The 7,467-nt window shown below is 47.5% G+C and overlaps 1 protein-coding gene; it reads left to right on the top strand.

Moving 5' to 3' along the window:
• The window catches only part of PMFBP1 (polyamine modulated factor 1 binding protein 1), a 112,673-nt gene that overhangs the window by 91,170 nt on the left and 14,036 nt on the right, over window positions 1-7,467 (top strand).

Here is a 7,467-nt window from a genome sequence, read left to right on the forward strand (position 1 = left end):
GTTGTGCAGGACATGGCTAGCAGTCAGAGACCACCTGGAGAGCATGGTCAGCTTGATGCTATTTAATTTTGCTGTGCCGTGGCTGGTCCAGACAACATGGAGGTGCGGGTCTGACTGATGGAAATGTCCCACCTCTGCTCCTTGGTAGCTGCAGGAGCCTACTGCCCTTTGCCTATCCAGTGTTTGAGTGCAGTCATGGTACTTAATAGATGGAGAAGTAGAATTGCCTGGATATCAGCAGTTGACTTACCTGCTTTCTTCTCAGTACCTAGCAAGCGTGCAATTCTTAGTGAAATGTTGCCTACGCACACAGCCTCACCATGTCCATGGAACAGCAGCCATGTTAGTACTTAGGAGCACCCACTTGGACCATAGGTCCTTAGCAGGATGGTGGAACGAGCACACACATACCATATACCGGAACACGGGACAGCTCACATAGACATAGACATCCCAGCACTGCTGGTAGCTTAAAGGGGCTAGACATGGACAGCCAAAATAGCCAGTGGAAACTGTGAGTGACATGGGAAGGTGAACTCTGTCATCTGTGTAGACACTGGGGAGGAACCCCAACAGGTACCTGGGCCTAAGAGCCAGTTCTACAATACAGATGTTAGGGGAAATAAAGAAAATGATAAAGCATTGACTAAAATGGTCTGCAAGGCTGATTTCTCTCTGTGTAGCCTCTGAAAGAGCAGTCTTTGGGGCTACAGAGAAATAGGCAGCCTCCAGGCTGTGAGGTTAATGCAGGGCTACAGCTGTTTGTATAGCTGCAGTCTTTAAGAGAGGCTTGGGAAAACTAACTTGGATTCCAATGAATATTTACAATTACACTGCTCCAAAGCTGAATCCAATCACATCACTGCAGTATGCAGGCTTTGTGCATCAAAAGAAAATGAGAGGAAAGCAGGAAAGATGGAGTTGCCTTTGGAGAGACTTAGAGCGCAGATCTCCCTGCTTGTGGCAGAACTAAAATGCTTTATTTCTGATAGGAGCAATTTATTCTTCAGGCATTTTGCTCAATATTAGAAAGTGCCTGGCTGTTTTTTGAAGTGAGTCTTCAGTAGATGGTCTTTAATTCAGAGTGAAATAAAGGAATGGAAAGTGTTGTAGTCCATAATTTTGACACTGTACTAACATACTCCAGAAATAGGGGAGGATTTCCAAACTAGAGTTCTAGGTTACTATGTCAAAGAGGCCTGGACAGAGCTGCCCTTGTTAAAATCATGCTTCTAATATGATCTTTGACTGGTTACTGTTAAACAGGATGATCTAACAGGGAAGGGAAAGGGAAATGCTGGATGAACATTCATTGCTTCTTTTTTTTTTTTTTTTTTTGCAGTGGAAGGTACACAAAAAGAATGATGTAGGGGAATCACTGCATCATAAGAATATGGAGGATTTGTGACTGCTAGACCGCTGCAGAGAGCTGTGTGCAGCAGAATAGGAAGTGTGTGGCAAAGCAAAGGCACTTCATGAGATGACAAAAGGAATAGTACCAAGCAGATCACCTCCAAGAGCTGCTCTGGTGGCCTGCCCATATTGTCTGCTGATCAACTCTTCTACATGGTGCCAAGGGAAATTATCTTAGATTCTCAGTCTTGCATTCCTTATGTTGGCAGCTGGGAGAGCTGTAGGAAAGGGCTTTACAAAATGAAGAGGCACCCATCTGGATGCTTTGAAAAAATCTACAATGTGCTCCATTGTTTCCATATATTGGGGCGTTTTATGGAACTCTGACATGCTGGAGCAGTTGTGGAAGAAGGCAGGCATGAGAAGGGACAAGAGTACAGAGCAGGCTGGGGACAATATGGTTTACATTACTAGAAATGATGCTTTTTATTCAGACATTGCGTGGCATGCATCAGTGTTGCCAAAATATGGCTGCAACACTGAATACTGCCTGCTGCTCTAATGTACAAGGGTTGTGAATAATCTCTGGATTGCTGTGGTACTACAGTACCAACACACCACTGTTCTTAATTACAAATATTTAAGGTATATCATTCCATTACACCATGAAGACATTCCCTAGCACTATGGCAGCATGACAGCAGGTGCTTTGAGAAAGTCGGTTTAGGATTTACAGTACAAGAATGTGCACTTACTCTGACAGAGTGTGTACTTACAAGCACACCTGACCTGGAAGAGTGACATCTGAAGGCCTCGCCTCCTCCATCCCCAAGGCCCCAGCAGGCAGCATGCCTCCACCCCGAACAGAGGGCAGCATGTTGCTGTTTTCAGACTGCTAATCCCTTTGCATGTTTTGAAGATGATGCTGTTTCCGAGTGCATTTCATCTTGTGGCTGCACAGATCCCTTCTTCTGGACGGCGATCTTAAAGGCTGATGATGGGAAATCCCAGGAAGCTGGTCTCTGATCTAAGTCACACTGCTGGTGGAGGAAAGCACTCCGACACATGCAGGCATGGCACAGGGTGTTCCCTGCAGCTTGGCACATACTGAAGTCGATAGCCCTCAGCAGGAACTTACATTCAATATTATACTGTCTAAGAGGCTTAAAATCAACTGTGACATTTCAGTATAGCTACAAAAATCTTGTTTTCAGTTTCTCCACTGGTAGCTTGCTTTAGAATAAGACAGTGCAATTTGGTAATTGATTCTTGGAATCCAGCTAGCACATATGCACTGGGGTATTTGGAATCATGTCCTGTAATATGAAAAAGTCATTCATTTCATATATTTGAAGGTCCCTCGTGGGCATGGTAACTGCCCAGACAAATTCCACATGAAGATGAGAAATGTGACAGGCAGAGGCCAGTTCTGTGTGCTGCAGAAAAAACAATGCAGTTTTGCACTGACCAGGAATCCACTTTGCTCCATCTTGCTCTCTGCAGCTTATTGTAGGTTCTTATACCAGCTCTGGACAGATACCAGTTGCTGCAGGGAAAAAAAAAAAAAAAAAAAAAAAAAAAAAAAAAAAAAACACTCCAAATGACCAAAAGAGTAGTATGCTTGCACAATTCTGGTAAACCCACAGCCTGCTGGAAAACTACCAATTAGTTGCTGGTGTCAGAAGCAGGTAAGAGCTCAAAGCAGCAAATGCTGCTGCAAATCAGTCTATGGGAGCCACCGGTGTCAGAGCTGGAATGGCTGTGGGGAGCTACTGCATTTCCTCATTGGTGTGTCTCTCTTTGTACTGCATGCCGCCTCACTATTGTTAAGCATCATGCCTTGCTCTGACCTGCCCCAGAGGACAGAACTCAGGAGCCTGCTGACTGAGACAGCCTCATTCAATGCAGGTGAGTGGCTGCTGCGCAGCTCCAATGCCCGTGTCAAAACAAGGTGCCTCTGGGTTCCCCACCTTCCCTCTGGGGAGCACCAGCAGATCAGCATGGTCTCTCCTGCTTTATGTCCCCCCAGGTACATGCAGCTCAACATGAGGCTGCCTCTCTAAGTTACAGACAGGACCCTGTGGTTCTAGACTCCACAGGCAGAGGTGGGCTGAGCAGGAGCCTGCGTATCACAGAAGCTGCTGACTTCCTGGCTGGAGGTCGCAGTGCCTTGCTTCCCTGAGACACTCTGGAGTGGCTGAGCCCTGAGGCAGGCGCTGGGCAGCTCTGAACGCCACTGGGAGCCTTAGCACGCAGCAGGTCACACCTGGGTGCCTGGTCTAAGGGCCTTCACCCACCACTTGTACTGAGGACAGAGGTATAATTGCTGTCAGCCCCAGCATCAGACTCCCCATGAGAACAAAGCACAGGTTTTAGCACTGAAGTTGGCTGGCTGATGCCATGGCAAATTGTTTGCTGGGACATACACGCTTCCAACTGTCATCGCTGCCAGCTCTGCCACTGCTAGGAGTGAGCTCTGTTTAAAAGCGGACTAGTCTGTGAAGGCTGACCTGTATCCTGGCACAGCAGTGCAGAGGTGGGGTCACCAGCACACCACAGCAATATTTTGGACTTTTTGGATACAGGTCCTTAGAAACGGACTAGAAATAGACTTAGAAGTGGACTAAGGTCCATTGTCTTTTCAAGGCCAGGCTGGGTGGGGCCAACCTTATCTAGCAGGTGGCATCTTTGTCCATGGCAGGGGGATTGGAGTTACATGATCTTTAAAGTCCCTTCCAACCCAAGCCATTCTATGATTCTACGAAATGGAGAAGGAACATACTGAGACAGGTCATACTGTCAGGGTCAGTCCTTGCAAATGATCTGGAGCACTGAAGGGAAATAAGAACAACTTATAAATTTGCAGTGAGCTGAAAGTCTGTCTAGCCTACTCTTGTCTCTGATTGTGGTCAAGAGTTATTATCTTGGGCAGTGTAAGAAGAGGGCATAGCTGTTACAGTACTGCTCTGCGAGCCTCCAATGATCTGCAGCTCAGAGGCTTCAGAAGCAAAAATGGGGTCTTGTATTTAATCACTGTAAATGGATTTTTTTTTCTCTCATGACAATATTTAATCTCTTTGAATGCGTATGAACTTTGGAGACCCATCGGATCCTTTGCCAAGCAGTTAGACACAATATAAGGCATATAAAAATGCTATTTGTTTCGTAGTTGTTACCTGCTAATTTATAGGGTGCTGCTGGTTCTTACATGGAAGGGACAACAAGAACTCATACTGCAGTCAACCTCTATGTGCCAAACTTGATTTTATAATCCTCTGTCATACTTCCATTAAGATATCTCTTCTCCAGGCTAAAGAGTCTTTCTACTTTTTCCTCATATGGAAGATATTCTTTGTATTTGATCTCGCTTGTTGCTCTTCTCTGAAACCCTTCCAACTCTTATTTTTCTTGAGAGGCAGACCAGAACTACATATGGTAATCACAATGCAGTTTCCACTATGGTTCTATTCAGTGGCATAACTATGATCTGCTCTCCATTATTTTCATAATAATTCTTAACAGTAAGTTTGCCTTTGGATTGCTCCTGGGCACTGAGCAAACATTTCCATAGAACCATCTCTATCCCTCTATATCTGTTTTTATCTAGTGTAGCCCCAAGCCCTCACTCTTGAGGAAGGAGTAGAGCTACAGCACCTGGAGCTACAAGTGAAACCTTGTAAGAAAGAAAGTGCAAATGCCCTAGAACTTTAGCAGGGTTAAGACCACCTGGCTGTGTCTCATGCCTTCAAGATCAGGGACAGCTGCTAAACATCTGAAAACCAATAAATTATGAGTAAAGATCAGTTAAGCCTCACAACAGTGCAGCCCTGTCCTTTTCCAGGCGTCTGCTCTCAAGTACCAGCACCACATACAGCGCGTGGGTAGAGCACAGAAGCCTTCTCTTTGCTGAAACAAAGCTCACGTTCAGGTCAAGCAGAAGAGCTAGGAACTGCCCACATTTGCCCTGCACTTAGACAGCGAGTGTCCCTAAACAAACACTCTGCACCTGTTAAATGTGGTCACCCTTTCACTCCTGTTGCAAGGATTCCTTCTGAGATAGCACCTTCACTCCCCATACCAAGTACAAAGGCCACTGTTATGCAGGCCACTGAGACTGCTCAAAGCCCCATGTCACACAAAGGCCGGCCTATGCACTTCAGCTGATGCAGGCTGCATGATTCGGTGCTGTAGAGAGATTGACTTAATTGCTCAAGAGCTCAGCCCATTGGCTGTCACCAACCTTTCACCATTCAGCACAAGCACACCTAACCAATGAATGCAGATAAATGCTGAAGTCAAGTCACTATCAATGCACAAAAATAATGGCATATTCTCTTAGTGCTTCTTCATGTTTTCTTTCTGTGGATACATAGAGCAGGAAGGGATCAGGAGTCTGACCTTCTGTACCAGCAGTCAAGAAAATTTCACCATGTTACTGCTGCATTCAATAACGTTTTTGACAAAGGCAGCTTCAGAAGTGCATTCAGCTGGACTTGAAGACATTGAGATGGTAAATGCACTACTTCCTCCCTTGGCCATCAATCCCTTTGCATCACTCTTACTGAATTTTTGTCTCTGATTATTGCTGTGACAATAGGGCTAAAGAACGTTTATAAAACTGTAGTATGTTCTCAACTTTGTTTCTCCTGGTTTTGATGTTTTATCTTTTCTGTATCTTAGAATACTCTTTTCTTTTTGGCCAGAATGAAAGTTAACCATAAGGAAAAGAAAGTCATGAGGATCTTCTTTCTGCTCATTTCTGCAATCCTATACCCACCTTCCCCTCTTTTTGTTTCAGGTTCTCCCTGTGGTCCCCAACCACAAGAGCCTTTTCTACGTACGCAGCTCCCTCTGTCTCTCCTCAACCCCATTTTCCCCCTATCTTTTCCTACCTGCCATTGCCATTGCTGCTGGTTCAGGAGGAAATTGACAGAGCTGGGCAGGGGCATTGGACTACAAGATGATATCAAGAGGCCCCTGCCAACTGCAGTGAGTTTGCTTCTGTGACACTGGGCCTGTCCCCACCATGGAGCTGGAAAGACAGAGGAGGCAGAGGTCTGTGCACTCTCAGCAAAGCTCCCAGGCAGAATGTGCTGCCTTGTGCCAGGGGTGAGAAGCAGTACCAGGTGTTTGGGCAATAGGAACATCCATGGTTGGCCACGTGTGACCGGGATGGGTGGGTGCCCCCCATGCACCACCAGCTGCCCAGACATCCCTCCCCGCTGGATGTGCAGGGGAAGGCAGGGGGCTGGAGGGACGAAAGAGGCACAGAGTGCTTCTGTCTGCACCAGGATTTGGCTTGGGCTCTTGGCAGTTACTGGAAATGCAGCAGGCCAGGTTCCCACCTATTTTTGCCACTGCGGCCGTTTCCTCCTAGTCTCTATTTTTTTATTTTTCCCTGCCCTGGAGGGGACCCTCTCCCAGGAGCTGCATTTTTTTTTTTTTTTTTTTTTTTTAATAAGTATTTTTCAAGTAGCTGGCTGAGTCGCTGGAAAGGATAATGAGATCATTTTCACTGTAGAATGCAAAGCCATGCAAGACTCTCCTGTTTGTTATTTCTCCCCTGTAGACTCTGACCATGCCGTTGATAATTTATGTTTGTTGATATTCCTCACCAGCCAAACATACAGCGTGTGCCCTAGACAGTACCCAAATGCGATTAGACCTGTGTTACCCGTTTCCTACGAACACAGAGAATTGGAAATTATCACTAGAAATGCAGAGAAATAACCTTTAAGGCTCATTAGAATTCTACAAGCGCAGTCCCCGTTCCTGTTTTCCCTTTCATGAACCCAGCCGGGTGCTGCAGAGGCTCCGCGTGCGGGCGGGCCGGGACCTCCTCCCCCCGCCGCCCGCCGGCCTCTGCAGCGCTTCCGCACCCCCGGGACGGGCAGCACCGGGCCCGGGCATCCTGCCGCGGCCTCGGGGCCCGAGCGTGTCCGCGCTGCCGGAGCCGCGCTGCCAAACGACAGGGAACGCTCACGGAACCGGCGCCGCCGCCGCCTTGCTGAGCGCTGCGGCAGCCCCTCCCCGGGCACCAGCCCCGCAGCCGCCTCCCGCCCCCCGTGGCCGCGGCGGGGCCGGCCCCTCCCGCCCGCCGCGGGCGGTAGCGCG

This window comes from Oxyura jamaicensis, chromosome 11 (assembly GCF_011077185.1).
Source record: "Oxyura jamaicensis isolate SHBP4307 breed ruddy duck chromosome 11, BPBGC_Ojam_1.0, whole genome shotgun sequence".
In the NCBI taxonomy this organism is placed as follows: domain Eukaryota; kingdom Metazoa; phylum Chordata; class Aves; order Anseriformes; family Anatidae; genus Oxyura; species Oxyura jamaicensis.